Source organism: Lissotriton helveticus, chromosome 6 (genome assembly GCF_964261635.1).
Source record: "Lissotriton helveticus chromosome 6, aLisHel1.1, whole genome shotgun sequence".
NCBI classification, from domain to species: Eukaryota; Metazoa; Chordata; class Amphibia; order Caudata; family Salamandridae; genus Lissotriton; species Lissotriton helveticus.
This window is the reverse complement of record NC_136067.1, coordinates 1,641,727,214-1,641,748,064: the sequence shown is the minus strand read 5'-3', so window position 1 is coordinate 1,641,748,064 and position 20,851 is coordinate 1,641,727,214.

Sequence of the window (20,851 nt, the reverse complement as noted above, 5' to 3'; positions counted from 1 at the left end):
GCTTACAGGAGTGTGACCCATATACCTGATTAGGACTGGGTGAGGAAGGTATACACAAAAACAATGTCCCAATAGGTTAAAATGATATAGTCAATTAAACAAGCATGCACATCGCATTGCTAGCAGAGAAGAAAAGGAGAACACTCATTTTGTTTTAAAGCAAGATATTCAATCATCTTCTTTTATAATTCATTCATGGTCGGTAATATATAGTTAGAGACAGCACTGCATAAATTGAATTAAATGACAACCAAAACGGACTTGGAGCTCTAGAAAAGGTGAATGTGGTGGTAGTGGCGACGCAAGTGCAATAGTGAACAGCATGAAACGGCGCACTGTGACTCTGGTGCATATAATGTACAGTGAGTTGTTCAAATCATGTGACTGAGTGGTATCACAGATTAAAACGATTTATTTCCATTGTATGAACCACAATTGGAGGAGTACGCCTATTAATAAGCTGTGGAGTCGACGGCGTTTCGATCCATGTAAATCAGGATCGTCATCAGGACAGGGTTGTCCAATTTGGGGCGTGCTGCAAGGGAACAAGAGTGTATCAGGCCTGTGAACAGGGCGGTAAGGGGGGGGTGGCGTGGGAGGTGGGCTTGCTAAAAGTGAGAGGGACGGAACAATTATTACCTGGGGATTACCGTTGTAGTATGCGACCGAGGGGGGTCGTCAGAATTGTTTCCAACCTGCGTGGGGGCACTGTAATGAAAATAGAGGGTATCATAGGCTGTACATGCGTGGATGTTCAAAATAAGGAAGTAAATGAAGCATTTCATGTTACTGACCAGCAGGAAGCATCAACCGGCCGAGTTCAGTTCGCCGTAATGCGGCGCGAGTCCTATGAAAGAAAAGGGGGGGATCGGGCAATCAATAATGTGTTCGTCCGATCAGAGGCAAGGCAAGGGGGCAGCGTCAAGATGGAGAACCCGGTGGGTACTGACCTTAGTTGTATCGCGCCGCGCAGGAACGAAGCCTGTGGTCTGGTGAGCGGGATCGCTAGTGAGACGGTGATTACTTCCGCGTCTAGGCTGGGCCAGGGGAGGATCAGGGTGGATGACAGCCGGGAAGGGGGGCGTGGTTATGACTGGGGCGGGCCAACCGTGTCATACCAAGCACAGAGAAGAAAGACTAGAGGCGGGTCGGGGGTTAGTCCAAAGGGGTTAAGGGAACCAGAGGATAGGATTGAATCAATGGCAATGTACTGGGCAACAATAAGTTGTACATGGTAAAAGGTACAATTTCCTACCCGGACAAACAATTTACACATGGAGGTATACTAAACATATTCGTAGAATGGTAGGTAATTGCATAGGCATTATTGGAACATCAATCGGAGCGTATTATCTAATTACAGGTTATATACTTTCGTGGAAGTATCGATATTCATGGTGAGACTGATACACTGTACAGATTTGTTAATAGTGTAAAATTGATGGGAGTAGAAAGATAAATCATGCCCTGTGCTGATTATATGAAGAGATAGTGTTGGCAGGGATATACACGGTGTGTGTACCTGCACTGTGGAACATTTCATCATTATTTACAGTTTACATGTTTAGTGGTGATGCTGATATAGCAGGGATAAACACAGTGTTTATGCACATCATTAGGAGCGTTTCATCATTATTTACAGTTGACATTTTTTGGGTGATACTAATAGACATTGTGAGGATGTAACGTTATGCAGGGCAAATAGCAGACAAAGCCCTGCGTAGACCATGTAAGGGAGACAGTGTGGTTACCAGTATCGAGGAGGTAGTTAACAGGTATGGTCTCATGTTTAGGTAGTGACAGTGCTATTCCACTCATCGATTGTGTTAAAGCCACTATTGACCGAGTCACAGAGGGTCATCCATTTGCATTCTGCTTTATTAAGTAAGGATTTGATATTTCCGCCTCGAATTGGTATGGTAGGTTTCTCGACCACTTGCCATACAATGTCTTTGTCTGAATAAGTAGATTCAGAGCACATTCAGTTAGTAAGGTGTTCACAAAGAGGATACAATCCAGTCATATATTACTCAGATGTGCTGGGTCGTCCATCCAGGATAGCGTCCATCGTTTGCGTGATGACCAGGGGGGAAGAGGCCTGACCAATTCCCGACATCGTGCCATCACTGTCATGATCTTTTTCCGGAGTGAAGAGGTGTGGATGGCGTTCCAGGTCTGGTGCCAGGGGTGACGAGTGCAGTCCAACCACGGCTCTCAGGGCATCTCGTCGTTCTTGCATGATCTGCGCTAAATCAGGTGATCTCGAGGGGGAGGATCCTTGGCTCTTGGAGGGGTTTGCTGGGGGGTGCTTCAAACCACGTCTCCTGGATCTCCGTGAGCGACTGTTCTGGTCCCGTTGGACTCCCGCCCTGGGTAGTAATGGGCAGTGGAGCTCAGCCCAATCCCGCGCCTCCTCGGCCGTGTCGAAGAAGATGGCCCTACCCTTGTGGAAGACCTTGAGGCGGGCTGGGACAGCAAGGAGTACTGGACATCGTTTGCGCGGAGGCGCCGTTTGACCTCGAGAAATGTGGACCTCTGCTGCTGAACCCCTCGAGCATAATCCGGGAACACCATGACATGCTGATCCTCCACCAGCAATGGGCCCGCTGCCCGGGCCGCGCGGAGCACCGCGTCACGGTCACGGAAATGAGGGAACTTGGCCAACATGGTCTCGGCTCTCGAGCGGGGACCCTGTGGGCTCGTTCGATGGAGAAGAACGCCGAGCGCTCCGCCTCGGGGGTGAAAGACCTGGTCCAGGACTCCATATAGTTCAAAGGGTCTGAGTTCTCAATTCCCTCTGGAAGGCCCATGACGCGGATGTTACAGCGTCGCGATCGCCCCTCCAAATCGACTGTGCGCTCCTCGAGGGTCGCCACGTGACGCAGGACCTCCTGCAGATCCGTCCCCTGCGCCTTCATGGCGGGTTGTAGGTCGGTCAAAATCTTCTCCCCTTCCGTCACTCTGTCCGCCAGTTTGCGGTGATCGTCGCGGACCAAGCTGATGTCCGTCGAGAGGGTGCCCAAACGTTCCTCCATCGATAGTCGGGACATCTCTATGGCTGCTAGTACCTGGTCCAGCTTCGCCGATAAGGTGGCGTCCGTTTGTGGCACGTGGGATTGCGCCCAGGTCCGGGTGTGTGGCATATTCTCGGGGGCCGTTTCAGGGACGGCGGTCGCCTGCGGGCCCCTAGGTTTCCCCATGCTGATGGCTGGTGGGGCGCTGTGAGTTAGTGAGGGCAGGGAGCGGTGGGCCCCTCAAGGAGGGGTCTCTCAGGCAGACCCTCGTTAGGGGAGGATGCGAGGTCACAGCAGGTGCAGGGTGGCCAAGGGCTAGCCCACCAGGGCCTGGACTCCTTGAAGGGTGATGCAGGAGCGCAGGTCGCGGGGTCTCCTCGTGGCTGTTTTCGTTGTGGTTGCCGGCGGTTCAGCCCCGGCGGTCCCCGCAGCGGGGGGGGGCACGTCTCTGGCTGCTTCGGTGGGGCCAGGTGGTTGCAGCAATCGTGTGGCAGGAAGGAAAAGGGGGGGGGGCTGATCCGGCCCTCCCAGGAGCAGGTAGCAGGAGCGTGTGGGTGGCGCGCGGTGAACAGGGGCTCCAGGAGTACAGCTGGGAGCTCCTTAGATGCCGTCCCTCTCAGACGAGTATGGGCGCCATGCTGAGGTCAGGCACAGTCGGGGAACAGGCGTCAGATGGCAGCGGGGGGCGCCCCAGTCATGCAGGTAGGCCCCGCTCTGCGCTCACCTCCGGCGATGGGCGTTGCAACGTCAGCAGGCTTCGTGGGCTGCCCGGTGCGGCCACCGGGGACCGGGGCGCAGCAGGGGTGAGCCCTGGGAGTGTCTGGGCGGCTCCCGTAGTCGGGGGGGGGGGTGTCGTAGTGGTGGGGCAGAGCAGCGCCAGCCCCCGCAGGTCTCGCCGCTCGATCTGGGCAATTCGCCGGCAGTCGTCTCACTGCTGTACGCAGGGGGCCCCCGGGAAGAACAGTGTCACCAGGCCACGGCCGCCATCTTAGGTCTCGGCGCGCGGCTCCGGTGGAGGCAGTCAAGGGGGAAATCCGCCCCCCCCCAGCATCGGCATTGACACTGTGGTCGACGCTCCGGTATGCAGGGGTGCTCCGGTTAGCAGTGTGCTGTTGTGGGGCTCACGGCGATCCTCGGGTCTGGGTGAGCGTCAGCCCGATCGCGGAGCCTCAGCAAAACACGGCCGCCATCGTGGCTTGCTTAGCCACGCCCCAGGTGGTCAGTCTTTGGTTCGTGTCGGTTGTGGTGGTGGAGTGTCTGTTAAGGAAGTCCCTAGGTGTGGGTTGAGATCAAAGTTTCTGTGTATGCTTGCAATCTTGTCGTTAAAGAAGTCGGCAAGCTTGTCGCACAGCTCCTGCGAGAGTGTTATGTTGTTTTTACTGACAGCCAGGTTGGAGAATTCCTTAACAATGTTGAAAGGTTCTGTGGTGTTCTTGGCACTGGTTTTGATGCATGCGGCTAGGGCTGTCTTCTTTGTTGCCCTCAGCAGGCGGTGGTAGAAGTTGAGGGAGTTCTTGAAGGCTGCTCTGTCAGAGGTGTCCTTGCTGGTATGCCATCTCCTCTCCAGCTGTTTGATGTCCCTTACCCCTATTCTGAGATCTTGGGTGTGCCAGCTAGCCTTTTTGGAGGATTTTCTCTGGCTATTGCTCTTGATGGAGACAATGCTGTTGGCGTAATTTTTTATCCAGATGTTAACGTTCTTCACTCCCTGTTCAAGGTTTGTCGCGGAAGCGGGGTGGGAGGTGTTTAGGGGGTCCATCAGGCTGGTCACTGAGAATCTGTTCCCCCTCCGGTGGGGGGGGGGGTGCTGGTCATCTTGGGGGTGGTTGTGGGGGGGCTGGAGATGTTATGTTATGTTAGAATTTGTAAAGCGCACAGTTGCCCCAGCAAAGGGGCATCCCGGCGCTACCAGCATCATAAACCAACGACCAGACACCTGAACAGAGAAGAACGCTAGAGAAAGGATATACAGAACAAGGCCTAATACGAAGGAAAAAGGAAGGTTTTGATGGCTTTCCTGAATTCCAGCAGGCTATCCATACTGCGAATTTGGACAGGCAGTGAATTCTAGCCCGTCTAGCCGCCAGATAGCGGAAAGACCGGCCACTTGCGCGAAGACGTTTCACACGGGGTACAGTGACCAAGTGCTGCCCCAGGGAGCGGAGCATAAGGGGGGAAAAGATTTGCCAGTATGCTAGGCGTGGACAGCTTCAAAATCTTAAAAGAGAGACACAGTGCTTTGAATTGAATACGCGTTGCCATGGGGAGCCAATGGAGTTTCCTGATAGCAGCAGCTGGCGAGCAGGACTGTGGAATTCCCAGCAGACCTCTAGCTGCGGTGTTTTGAATGCGTTGCATCTGGGTTATTTCAGCCTGGTTAGTCCCTAGAAGAATGGAGCTGGCATAGTCTAGTCGGGATAGAATAGCTGACTGGACAATCAGCTGGCGGGTCATAGAATCAAAGAACTACAAAATGGGTTTGAGACCACGCAGACGGCCGAAACAAGTGCTGGCGACTCTTTTTTAGTGATCTTGAAAACTGAGGAAGGAGTCCATCCAGACCCCAGACCCCTAGGTTCTTCACCACGGCTTTAGGTTTAGGGGCAGGGCCCGGAACGCTAGGCCACCAGTGCTCATTCCAGGCATTAGAGTTCTTCCCCACTAACAGGAACTCTGTTTTGCTGGCATTCAACTGCAAGCAGTTGGTGGTCATCCATTCCGCAATGGCAGCCAACCCATCTCTGAATCTAGATATATTCAGAGGAGAGTCCTCCGTCAGGACCACCACCAGTTGCGTGTCGTCAGCATATGAGACCATAGTGAGGTCCCATTGCCTGGCGACTGCAGTCAGAGGCTGAACGTAGAGATTGAATAGTGACAGGCTCAGCACCGAGCCCTGAGACACTCCCTGGTTGATGGAATAGGGCTGGGAAAGAAAAGGAGGGGCCGATACACGAAAAGATCTGTCGGTCAAGAATGATCTGAACCACTCCAGGGCCTGACCAGCCACACCAGCTTCCTCCAGACATTGTAGCAGGATACCATGCGAGACTGTGTCAAAGGCGGCACTGAGATCAAGCAAAATCAGTGCCGCCGTTTGACCGGAATCAAGGATGGACTGCAGGTGTTCTGTCACAGCTAGAAGAGCTGTCTCAGTGCTGTGGCCCGGGCGGAGGCCATTTTGTGAGGGATCCAAGATGTTGTTAGCATTCAAAAAGTTGCTGAGTGTAGAATTCACTTGAGCCTCCATAATTTTGGTCACCCACGGAGGAGGGATATAGGCCGAAAGTTTGAGGGCTTAGTTGGATCAAGCGAAGGTTTCTTAAGAATGGGGGAAACCCATGCCTGTTTCCAAGGTATCGGGACCACAGCAGTGGAGAGGAATTAACCAGATGACATAGTGGGGCTAGCATAAGGGAGACTGATTCCTGAAACTGAGCAGGCCTTAAAGGATCGGCCGGAGATCCAGATTTAATTATCCTACTCAGCCGGACAAACTCATCCTGGGTAATGCTCGGAAAAGCTAGAAGGGATGGAAGAGGCAGGGATCCATGAGGGACTATAGGAGGGAGGAGGGGTCCTTGGGGAAAAGCACGATAAATGGTGCGAATTTTCTCAACAAAGAAAATGGCGAGATCCTCGCACTGCTGCTCCGATGATATAGGGGATTCCAGATTTTTCCTAACCCTCAGATCTTTAAGAATCTTAAAGATACACTTAGCTGGATTGGGGCTAAGCTCAATTTTGTTGGTGTAATATGCAGCCCGGCGGTACAAATGGTCTTAGGATAGTGCTTAAGCTCCCTCAAATAGCAGACTTTTTTCCCTGACTCGTAGTCTTTCCTCCAGTCACGCTCCAACCTCTTACAGGCCTTCCGTAGAATGGACAGAGACTCATTGTACCAGGGACTGACATTGACTGTACAGCCCTTACACCATTTGGCAGGGATAAGAGAGTCAAGCCCTCGGGTGATCCAGGCACGAAAAGATCTATAGCCTGACTCCGTATCTTCAAGTAGTCCTAGAGGATTCATAATAAGAACATGTGGAAGTCTTCTAACCTCAGTTTACGCAATGGCCGTTTAAAAACAGGTGGATGGATGGTTTTGTTGGGGGATTCTGTAGCGGGGAAGGACATTTCCACCAGAGAATGGTCAGTCCAACCCATAGGAATAGGAGTACCCACTGTAGCAGCCATAATATTTGAAAAAATGGGATCTAACAGGTGGCCTGCTGAGTGAGTGGGGCCAGACACCAATTGAGGAAGTTGGTTAGCAGTTAGATCGGCAAGAAGACTACAGATCTCGTTGTCTTTTGCTAGATCAAAATGAAGATTGAGGTCGCTAAAAATATTAAAATTGGCCGTATCCAAGACGCGAGTACAGCCCAGCTCCAGAAGAGCGGCTATGAATTTAGAGGCGGGCCCTGGTGGCCGATATATTAACAGCCCAGATAGAGTCAGATGGGTAATGATGGTAATACTGAATCGTGCACTCTCACAGCCCTCAATGGCTTATTTTACAAAAAGACATGGGTAGCAGGATTTAACAATCACCGCAATATCACCTACTCTGGACTCCCTGTTAACCATGAAAATGGAGTAACCCGGAGGCAGTGCGAGATTAGGTTCTGCCACTGTGTCCTCATTGAGCCACGTCTTAGTTAGAAAAAATACATCCGGGGATTCCTCCCTGACTAAATCATGAATTTCTAGGTAGTGCCTCGCCAGTGATCGTACATTAAGCTGAAAGATTTTCAGTTGCTGCCGGGGCTGCACTGTAGGAGGGAGGGGAGCAAGTGATAGCATAGAGGGGGAAGTACCTGCAACATAAACAGCCAAATGGACCCTCTAAGCTGTTAAGAAGAGGTGCACTGCAGGGTTGAACAATAGACCTAATGGCTAAGAGTTCATCCCTAGAATAGGTCCGTAGGGTAGACGAACATCGAGCAGCATTCCTGGCGAAGGGCGATGGACGGGCGCGGTTGGGCTTGCCTTTGGCGCGCCTTCGGCACGCTGCCGGCGGGCCGCTGTGCGCGTCCGCTGCGCTCCCGCGTCATGTACCCAATGAGTACTGATGCTGAAATGGACTGATCGGTACATGTGATTTTGTAACATGTATGTATTTGACGTGGCTGCTGGAGGTGAAAATGGGGTCCAGCGTGTGTCCTGTGGTGTGTGTAGGGTCATGGATGATTTGGGTCATTCTGAGGCTACTCATACTGGTGAGTAGGTGTGCAGTGTTGTTGTTATTGGGGTTGTAATGTGTAAATTTAGGTTGCATAGGAAGATATAGTCCTTGGAGCCTTAGGCTAGGGGCGCAATGAAGTCTACAATGGTGTTGCAGAAGCTGGAGACCAGGCAGTATGCAAGGGTGCCTATGATGGTTGTCTTGTCATCCGTGTGGAGCTTGAAGTTGAGCTGTTTCATGGGGGTGGTGGTGTTGTCGGCTGTGTTAGTGCACTGTATGGACTCTTTGTGAGTGATGGTTGCCCCTCCTCCCAGCTTGTTGGTGCGGTACTGGTGAGTGATTTTATATCCGTCAAGGATCGCTGTGACAATGTCTGGGGTGGATGTGAGATTGAGCCAGGTCTCGGTGAGAAAGACGTTGTCGAGTGCTCGGGTGGTGATGAGGCCCCATAATTCAGTGCCATGCTTGAAAAGTGACTGTGTGTTGAGAAGGGCGCATTAGAGTTGGTGTTTTTGTTACAGTGGTGTGTTTGGGTGGGGATAGTCCCTGAGCTGGTGTGTGTGCTGTGGCAGGTGAAGTGCCAGTGTGTGCAGGTGAAAGGTGCTACCGTGGAGCGTGGCTCAGTGTGGTGGCAGTGTTTCTTGCGGCGTATGGGGTCAAAGGTCTAGAGCGCGGCATAGTGTATCTGCGGGGATGGAGGGCCAGGGGTAGTAGTGCTGGGTGCAGTCCAGGCTCAGACAGGCGCAGACGGACTTGTCTTTGGTCGCACTGCGGCTTGCATTAAGTAGGCCCTGGGTTGAGCAGTGCTTCTGTTGGCAGGAAGAACTGTGAGTGGGAAAACCTGGGTGGAAAAAGCCCGGTGGAAAAACTAGGGCAGCAGAGGTGTCACTGGATCAGTCTGGAACAAGCAGGAACTGGAGGCCACAGCCAAATGGTAGGCTAGGTGTCCAGGTGCCTACCACCAATGCAGTGTAGTCCAGTGCCCACCAATGGCCCTTTAAATTAAATTATCACTGTCATGAAAAGCCTTGATAGCATATATTATGTTATGTTATGCTATTGACACTTTTGTCAGAACAAAACACCCGGGGGTCTACAATTAAAAGGCCCATGACTTTAACCAGCTAAATCCTGCATATAGCGGTCTAAAAAGAATGGGGTTTCGCATGTAATGCGGAGGCGATCAGCAAACAGGCAAGGAAGACTTCCAAGTTTGCATTTCCACGAGACAAGGCTCGTGCAATTACAAGAATATATTCCGCAGCTCCTACTTTCTTTGAAATTATCTGATAAATGACAACGCCCTGAAGAGATCCCAGGAACTGGTGTCCTTGAATCGAAACGCGTCGGCATTTAAAAAGGAGCACTTTTGGTTATACAAAACATTAAACCACCAATCCCTGGTCCAAATAGTGGTCATTTATTGACTAAAACTCCTTTAGTTTTGAATTGATTTAAGCATCAAATTTCAAGGCACAGGATTATATGATGTATGGTCTTGTTTATTAGTCTTGTGTTTTACGTAGGATGTTAGTATTTATTTCATTTAAGTTTTTTGTTTTGTCATCATCTGTTTGTAAATTGTATTGTAGAATAGTGTAAATATATGGATGTACAGTTGTCTGATTTGCCAAGAAATGTTTTCAAACAAATTTACAAAATAGATATAACCAGTTTGTATGAATAAAATGACCTGGTCAAACTAGATAATTGGTGGTTTGGGCTATTGAATCCTGTTTAAAATAATGGTGGTTTAGGCAGTTTTGTGTTTTTCTCATTCAAATAGGGTCTAGCCTAATCACGTGTCCACAAGGGCCTAACTCCTTAGTTTTTCAAAATTGACACTTATAATGGCACAGCTACTCAAAGAGTGTCCTAGGGCATACCACTGTAGACAGAGATAGGTTTTGCCCAAAGTCATGTAAAAGAAACTAAAAGATAAAGGTTACAGAACAGAACAGAAACCAGAGGAAAGCTATCATGCAGAACAACATGCATCAAAATGTCTCCCATGTTTAGAGTAAGCAAAAAGAGTAGAAGGCATTTTGGATTTCTGAACCACATCAAATGTAGGAAGAGGCAAACTTTGCTTCTCAAAGTTTATCCTTTTATTCTCCAAATTGAAAGGGTGAGATGATGAGGAAAGAGATGGCTGCAATATGTCAGAGGGGCGGGAGACAGAGGCAAACATCCAAGGAGGTTGAAGGGTCATCTCCTTCAGAAGAGGGAAACAAGTCCCTCTGGGTCAAAATGGAGCAACAACCACCACATGGCCCTCTCCTAGTGAATCTCCCACAAAGTCTTTTGTATTAACGGGAAAGAAGAGAAAGCAAACTGAAGTATCTTAGGCCACTTCAAGATCAGAGCATCCACTCCCTAAGTTTCTTGCCCCAGAAAACTGGGGCAAAACCTTGAGAGAAGAGCAATGGTCCTGGAACGAGAAAGTTCCATGTAGGGGGTCCCATACCTCCTACAGATATCTCTGAAGTTTGTACTTAACAAGCTTAGGTTCTGAGAGGTCAAGACCCTTGATATGAACTGTTGTTAATGAGAGTAGATGACTCTGCTCACTGTGCAAGACAGCAAGCCACTTAGTTCAAAGACTGAGAATAAGTACTACTTTGGTGACAGTTTAGGATACCATACATGTATTTTTGGATCTTAACAATACATTGGAGTGGCACAACTGGGGCTTAAACTGCCAAAGAGCTCTGAAAACTACTGTCAGTTCTCTCAAGTTGAAGGACGTCAATGCTTCCATCCAATACCACTTTGCTTGCACCGATAGCTTCTCCAACGTAGCACCCCATCCCAAGGTGCTTAAATTATTTGTAAGAACTAGAGTAGATTCTAGATATGGATGCATCATTACTTCTTCGGATAGGTTGTTCATGTTCAACCACCATTGTAATGCCATCCTAATGCCTGAAGTTAATGGAATTTGCATCTCTACATTGCTTATTGATAAGGTTCCATGCTTGTGCATGTGACATAACCGCAGTCTCAAATATAACTTTGTCCTATGAACAGTGAACATTGACACGGCCATAAGCTCCTGGAATTCTATCCTTATGAACAATGTTGCTTCCTTGCTCATTAGTAAGGATTTCAGCAGGCTCTGACGACAAACAATTTTCTCCACAGGAAGGGAGGCCTTGCTCTCCTGAGCGTTGAAGCTAGCTCCAATGACCACAAGGTCCTGTCAGGGTTTTAGTTGACAATTCAGTAGATTATGTAGAAAACCATGTTGATTTAGTGCAACAATGGTTGTTGATAAATTATGGCTCCATACTCGAACAGAGGAAGCATGGATCAACCAATCAGCCAAGTATCGAGAGATTAAGAGCTCCTGAAGATGAAAAAGGTTGACCAATGAAGCTACCACCTTGGTAAAGACCTTTGGAGATGACCATAGACAGAACTGAAAGATTCTGTACTGCCAGTGTTCTCCAGAGCATAAATCTTCAGGAACCTATGATGAGGGTTGAACATTAGGACATGTAGGTAAACATCCATCAAGTCCAATGTGGCCAGGAAGGAATTAGGCTGGATCAAAGAAATGTTCCTTTGGAGAGTCTGAATTTTGAAAGGGATCTTCCTCGCTAATTTATTCAAGTTCTTTAAATATATCACAATCCAAAAGCCCCCTTTATGCTTTGGTACAAGAAAAACAATCAAGTAAGTCCTTTCCCCTTCCTCCTCCTTCGGAACAGGAAAAATGGCTTTCTTTTGAATCAGTGATTGTATTCCCTACTTCAGTGCCTTTTAATTTTTGTTGTGATCTTGGTACGAGAGTATGAATGGTCCCTGAGTGCATCGAGGAGAGGAGAATTCTATCTAGTAGCCTCTTATGATCCAAATGTCAGATGTTATCGTCTGCCATTTGTCCAGGAATTGATGGATCCTGCCACCAACCTCAAACTTGGATCCATTTATTCCTTGGTCTCCGGCATAGTCAGAAACGCTGATTTGGATTGGAGAGATCCTGTTTCTGCTGAATCTCAAATCTTCTTTTGCATTCTGCTGCCTCCTGGACGGTTGTCTAAAAGACGGACGTTTACACTGACAGGAGGATTTGGGTTGGAGTTGCTTGCAAATAAAAAGGATTGTTTTCTCTTGTTGAAGATCCTATTTAATTTGTCTCCAAATAATCTGGATCCTTGATGATGTATCCTCAAGGCAGACAAACTTCGTGGAGAATCTCTATTCCAATCTTTTAGAAAAATATTCCTTTGTGCTACTGCTCCACATGCTGGTGCAGAAGCTCTGACCACATCAAAAGAGATAGCCAAAAGAAACTCCACTTGTTTCTCCATATTCTCCATGAGATTTGGGTATTGAGAATTATCCTGCATAGCTTTAAAAAGCTATTTAAGCCCGACGGAAGGGACTAGCCCGTATAACCCCATACATATTAGAGCAAAGAGCCAGATGAGATCCTGCATAAACCTTTTTCAATGATGTATCCCCCTTCTTACCTGCAAGTTCTTTTAAAATGTTCTCCTCTGCAATTGAAGACTTGCCTACAAGAGACTCCACATGGATGTAGTCTGGCAGTCTAGCAGTTTCTTCTACATTCATACCAGTGGATAGAGTTTAGATAAGAACTTTGAATATTTATTTTGTCTGTATCTCTCAATTCGTTGAGAATGACACCCATAAACTAAACTATTACTCCCTCTTAGAATAACCTCACCTTCCACAAGATCCCTTTTAGTAAGCTGATTATACAATGCCCATACCTAGCCGTTATTCTTGCACAAATGTGCCTACCATCACGGCACAAAATCCTACCAGCCCAATATTTGACTTGCCCTCTCACGACCCTATTATAGCAGCACCCTTTTGGAATTCCTCGTTAAGATACCGCATAACAACCGTTGCTCACAAAAATGCACCCATAACACTTACCCGAACAATCTACCACTCGGCTTTGATAATTTAACGACGGCTCGTGCATGACTTATGTGTTTTAAACGTTTGTGATAGTTTTATTACACTATCTCTCTGTCCGCAAGTGCACCGTGGATGCTTGAGTAGTGCTCCCTTTCCTTCTTCGTAAACGGCATATTGTTTACATATGCCGTTACTCATGCATGACTCCTGCACTTATGTGTTGTTATAAACCTTTGTGATAGTTTATTGACACTATCTCTCTGCCCGCAAGTGCACAGTGGATGCTTGATTAGTGCTCACTTTCCTCCTTTGTATACGGCATAGTGTTCACATATTCCCGTCTAAATCAGTCTCGCTCTTCTTCCCTTTCTCCCATCTCGATGCCCAACCCGCCCACCTTTGGATCCTACATTGGGAAAACAACAAACTGTAAATATATGGCTACGTCCGTTTAAATTTCTGCTTGTTATGCCACATGCGGCATCTTTTCTGACATGCTCTTTCTCTGCAACACTTCTATCTCTTGTCACCAACGTTTTTATTGATTCATTGTAACCTACTGTTGAATGTGATTACTGCCGCATATTGCTTCCCTCTCTTTTTCCCTCATGCTCAGGCACAAATGTTTTATCGCGCCCCTTCCACCCCATGCGTTTGGAAAACCTCTTGAACCTCACATGAAATCTGCCGCACTCCTAAATAATTTCTTTGCAACCACTCGCAACACAAATCTCGGGGATATATATTATCAAAATGCAACCTATGAATGTATAACCTTAATGTAATGTCAATATGGTTTTTCCGTCATGTACTTTGTTGCTGTCCATATACCTCCTTCTGATGTTGTCTATATAACTCCTACATGGTTGAATGCCTATGTCACTCTATCGTCACACCCAATAATCCATCCAATAACGTTTGCACTCTCCTGTACCTTCCGTTTCCTATCTAAATTGACCTGATCAAATATCTACTAATATGATACAAATGTCACTACTGTTCTCATGCTTCCCACCACCACCTCTCCACGTCTATTTACTCTCCTCACCCCCCCTCACCCTCACACACCCTCACACCCCCTCACCCACACACCCTCTCACCCTCACTCACCCTCACACCCTCACCCACCCTCACATCCCCTCACCCTCACCCCCTCAGCCTCACTCTCACACAGCCTCACTCACCCTCACACCCCCTCACCCTCACACATCCTCACCCTCACACACCCTCACTCACCCTCACACCCCCTCACCCTCGCACACCCTCACTCACCCTCACACACCCTCACCCTCACTCATCCTCACAACCCTCTCACCCTCATACACCTCACCCACCCTCACCCTCACACCCTCCCCCTCACACCCCCTCACCCTCACAACCCTCTCACCCTCACAAACCCTCAATCACCCTCACACCCCCTCACCCACCCACACACCACCTCACCCTCACACCCCCCTCACTCTCTCACCCCCTCACCCTCACACCCCCTCACCCTCACAACCCTCTCACCCCCTCACCCTCACACCCCTCACCCTCACAACCTCACCCTCATACCCCCTCACCCTCACACCCTCATACCCCCTCACACCCTCATACCCCCTCACCCTCACACCCCCTCACCCTCTCACCCTCAAACACCCTCACCCACCCTCCCCCTCACACACCCTCACCCTCACTCACCCTCACACACCCTCACCAGCATAGCATAACAAACCATTGCATAACAAAACAAAACACAGCATAGCATAGCATAACAAAAAAAAGCATAGGATAGCAAAACATAACATAGCATAACAAAACAAAGCATAGGATAGCAAAACATAGCATAACAAAACAAAGCATAGCATAACATAACATAACAAAGCATAGCAAAACAAAACATAGCATAGTATTACAAAACATAGCATAGCATAACAAAACACAACAAAACATAGCATAGAAAAGCATAGCAAAACATAGCATAGCATAAAAAACCACAACAAAACATAGCATACATAACAAAACATAGCATAGCAAAGCATAGCAAAACATAGCATAGCATAACAAAACACAACAAAATATAGCATAGCATAGCAAAACACAACATAGCATACCACAACAAAACAAAGCTCAGCATTGCATAGCATAACAAAACATAGCATAACAAAGCAAAGCAAAGCATAGCATAACATATCAAAGCATAGCAAAACAAAACATAGCATAGTATTACAAAACATAGCACAAAACACAACAAAACATAGCAGAACAAAACATACATGAGATAACAAAACATAGCATAACATAACAAAACAAAGCATAGCATAACAAAACATAGCAAAACACAACAAAACATAGCGTAGCATAACAAAACACAACAAAACAGCATACATAACAAAACATAGCATAGAAAAGCATAGCAAAACATAGCATAGCATAACAAAACACAACAAAACATAGCATAGCATAACAAAACACAACATAGCATAGCACAACAAAACAAAGCTTAGCATAGCAAAAAAAGTAGCATGACATAGCATAGCATAGCATAACAAAACATAGCAAAACAGAGCATAGCATAATAAAACACAACAAAACATAGCATAGCATAACAAAAAATAGGATAGCATTACAAAGCATAGCATAGCAAAACACAACAAAACATAGCATAGCATAACAAAAAAAAGCTTAGGATAGCAAAACATAACATAGCATAACAAAACAAAGCATAGGATAGCAAAACATAGCATAGCATAAAAAAACAAAGCATAGGATGGCAAAACACAACAAAACATAGCATAGCATAACAAAACATAGCATAACAAGACAAAGCATAGCATAACATAACAAAGCATATCAAAACAAAACATAGCATAGTATTACAAAACATAGCATAGTATTACAAAACATAGCGTAGCATAACAAAACACAACAAAACATAGCAGAACATAGCATAAGATAACAAAACATAGCATAACATAACAAAACAAAGCATAGCAAAACATAGCATAACAAAACACAACAAAACATAGCATACATGACAAAACATAGCATAGCAAAGCATAGCAAAACATAGAATAGCATAACAAAACACAACATAGCATAGCATAACAAAACACAACATAGCATAGCACAACAAAACAAAGCTCAGCATTGCATAGCATAACAAAACATAGCATAACACAGCATAGCATAACAAAATACACCAAAACAAGGCTCATGCCTCAGCCCTACACTTTTCAATGTGTATGTGGCACCCCTAGCCAACTTAGCTAGATCTTTCGGGTTCACCCCGGTGTCGTATGCTGACGACACCCAACTCCTTTTCCCTTTTAAAACTCTCACATCTGCAATAAAAAGATCTTTTGCAGATGGCATGAGAGCCATTGCAGACTGGATGTCAACTAACTGTCTGCAGTGCAATGTGGGGAAAACGGAGGTCATGTGTTTTGGACAAGCGGCAACATATTTGTCATCTGACTGGTGGCCCGTGGAGCTTGGCCCTGTCCCTAACCCCAAGAGTTCTGTTAGGAACCTGGGAGTGCTCTTTGATCAGCAACTTACTTTCAAGGGACATGTCAATCAGGTTGCTGGTACCTGCTTCCGGGCTATCGGGATGTTGAGACGAGTCTTCCCCTATATACCAGACCATCATAGAAAAACGCTCGTGCAGGCTTTGGTCATCAGCAGGGTGGATTACTGCAATGGGCTGCTCCTCGGAGCTAACGAGGAGCAGCTCAGTAAATTGCAAGTAATCCAAAACACAGCAGCAAGGATTGTCCTGAATGTTCCAGCGAGGACTCCTTCCAGTCCCCTGCTGAAGAGACTCCACTGGCTTCCAGTGAGGAAGCGAGTCCAATTTAAGACTCTATGCACTATTCACAAGAGCATGATAGGGGAGGGCCCGAAGTACATGATTAAGATCTTTCAGCCCTACATCCCGGGGCGACTTCTGCGCTCCAGTCATCAGCAGCTCCTGCAGATACCAAGAGTAAAAAAGACCAGACAAGGTGGCCGTGCACTAGCCTATGCCGGCCCAACACTCTGGAATTCCTTGCCTCCAGAACTCAGATCAATTTCCAGTCATCTGTGTTTCCGGAAGAATTTAAAGACGTATTTGTATCCCGATAAATAAATTACTATTCAGTTTCTGCACCCTATATTAGTCATACTCTCGTAACTAGCACAATCTCGTGGTACAGCAATAGCGCAGAGATACCCCTTCGGGAGTCTAGTCTGGCGCTTTATAAGAATATAAAATAAATAAATAAATAAATAAATAGCATAACAAAACACAACAAAACATAGCATAGTATAACAAAACACAACATAGCATAGCACAACAAAACAAAGCTTAGCATAGCAAAAAAAGTAGCATGACAAAGCATAGCATAGCATAACAAAACATAGCAAAACAGAGCATAGCATAATAAAACACAACAAAACATAGCTTAGCATAACAAAAAATAGGATAGCATTACAAAGCATAGCATAGCAAAACACAACAAAACATAGCATAGCATAACAAAAAAAAGCTTAGGATAGCAAAACATAACATAGCATAACACAACAAAGCATAGGATAGCAAAACATAGCATAGCATAAAAAACAAAGCATAGGATGGCAAAAAAACAGCATAACAAAACAAAACATAGCATAGCAAAACACAACAAAGCATAGCATAACAAAACACAACAAAACATAGCATAGCATAACAAAACATAGCATAACAAGACAAAGCATAGCATAACATAACAAAGCATATCAAAACAAAACATAGCATAGTATTACAAAACATAGCGTAGCATAACAAAACACAACAAAACATAGCAGAACAAAACATAGCATAAGATAACAAAACATAGCATAACATAACAAAACAAAGCATAGCAAAACATAGCATAACAAAACTCAACAAAACATAGCATACATGACAAAACATAGCAAAGCATAGCAAAACATAGAATAGCATAACAAAACACAACATAGCATAGCATAACAAAACACAACATAGCATAGCACAACAAAACAAAGCTCAGCATTGCAAAGCATAACAAAACATAGCATAACAAAGCATAGCATAACAAAACACACCAAAACATAGCATAGCATAACAAAACATAGCATAACAAAGCAAAGCATAGCATAACATATCAAAGCATAGCAAAACAAAGCATAGCATAATATTACAAAACATAGCATAGCATAACAAAACACTACAAAACATAGCAGAACAAAACATAGCATAAGATAAAACATGGCATAACATAACAAAACAAAGCATAGCATAACAAAACATAGCAAAACACAACAAAACATAGCAGGGCATAACAAAACACAACAAAACATGGCATACATAACAAAACATAGCATAGAAAAGCATAGCAAAACATAGCATAGCATAACAAAACACAACAAAACATAGCATAGCATAACAAAACACAACATAGCATAGCACAACAAAACAAAGCTTAGCATAGCATAACAAAACGTAGCATAACAAAGCATACCATAGAATAACAAAACATAGCACAACAAAACATAGCAAAACAAAGCATAGCATAATAAAACACAACAAAACATAGCATAGCATAACAAAACATAGGATAGCATAACAAAGCATAGCATAGCAAAACACAACAAAACATAGCATAGAATAACAAAACACAACAAAACATAGCATAGCATAACAAAACAAAGCATAGGACAGCAAAACTAAACACAGCATAGCATAACAAAACAATGCATTGGATAATAAAACAAAACAGCATAGCATAACATAGCATAGCATAACAAAACACAACAAAATATAGCATAGCATAGCAAAACACAACATAGGATACCACAACAAAACAAAGCTCAGCATTGCATAGCATAACAAAACATAGCATAACAAAGCAAAGCATAGCATAACATATCAAAGCATAGCAAAACAAAACATAGCATAGTATTACAAAACATAGCACAAAACACAACAAAACATAGCAGAACAAAACATACATGAGATAACAAAACATAGCATAACATAACAAAACAAAGCATAGCATAACAAAACATAGCAAAACACAACAAAACATAGCGTAGCATAACAAAACACAACAAAACAGCATACATAACAAAACATAGCATAGAAAAGCATAGCAAAACATAGCATAGCAAAAAAAACACAACAAAACATAGCATAGCATAACAAAACACAACATAGCATAGCAAAACAAAACAAAGCTTAGCATAGCAAAAAAAGTAGCATGACAAAGCATAGCATAGCATAACAAAACATAGCAAAACAGAGCATAGCATAATAAAACACAACAAAACATAGCATAGCATAACAAAAAATAGGATAGCATTACAAAGCATAGCATAGCAAAACACAACAAAACATAGCATAGCATAACAAAAAAAAGCTTAGGATAGCAAAACATAACATAGCATAACAAAACAAAGCATAGGATAGCAAAACATAGCATAGCATAAAAAAACAAAGCATAGGATGGCAAAAAAACAGCATAACAAAACAACATAGCATAGCAAAACACAACAAAGCATAGCATAACAAAACACAACAAAACATAGCATAGCATAACAAAACATAGCATAACAAGACAAAGCATAGCATAACATAACAAAGCATATCAAAACAAAACATAGCATAGTATTACAAAACATAGCGTAGCATAACAAAACACAACAAAACATAGCAGAACAAAACATAGCATAAGATAACAAAACATAGCATAACATAACAAAACAAAGCATAGCAAAACATAGCATAACAAAACACAACAAAACATAGCATACATGACAAAACATAGCATAGCAAAGCATAGCAAAACATAGAATAGCATAACAAAACACAACATAGCATAGCATAACAAAACACAACATAGCATAGCACAACAAAACAAAGCTCAGCATTGCATAGCATAACAAAACATAGCATAACAAAGCATAGCATAACAAAACACACCAAAACATAGCATAGCATAACAAAACACAACAAAACATAGCATAGCATAACAAAACACAACATAGCATAGCACAACAAAACAAAGCTTAGCATAGCAAAAAAAGTAGCATGACAAAGCATAGCATAGCATAACAAAACATAGCAAAACAGAGCATAGCATAATAAAACACAACAAAACATAGCATAGCATAACAAACAATAGGATAGCATTACAAAGCATAGCATAGCAAAACACAACAAAACATAGCATAGCATAACAAAAAAAAGCTTAGGATAGCAAAACATAACATAGCATAACACAACAAAGCATAGGATAGCAAAACATAGCATAGCATAAAAAAACAAAGCATAGGATGGCAAAAAAACAGCATAACAAAACAAAACATAGCATAGCAAAACACAACAAAGCATAGCATAACAAAACACAACAAAACATAGCATAGCATAACAAAACATAGCATAACAAGACAAAGCATAGCATAACATAACAAAGCATATCAAAACAAAACATAGCATAGTATTACAAAACATAGCGTAGCATAACAAAACACAACAAAACATAGCAGAACAAAACATAGCATAAGATAACAAAACATAGCATAACATAACAAAACAAAGCATAGCAAAACATAGCATAACAAAACACAACAAAACATAGCATACATGACAAAACATAGCATAGCAAAGCATAGCAAAACATAGAATAGCATAACAAAACACAACATAGCATAGCATAACAAAACACAACATAGCATAGCACAACAAAACAAAGCTCAGCATTGCATAGCATAACAAAACATAGCATAA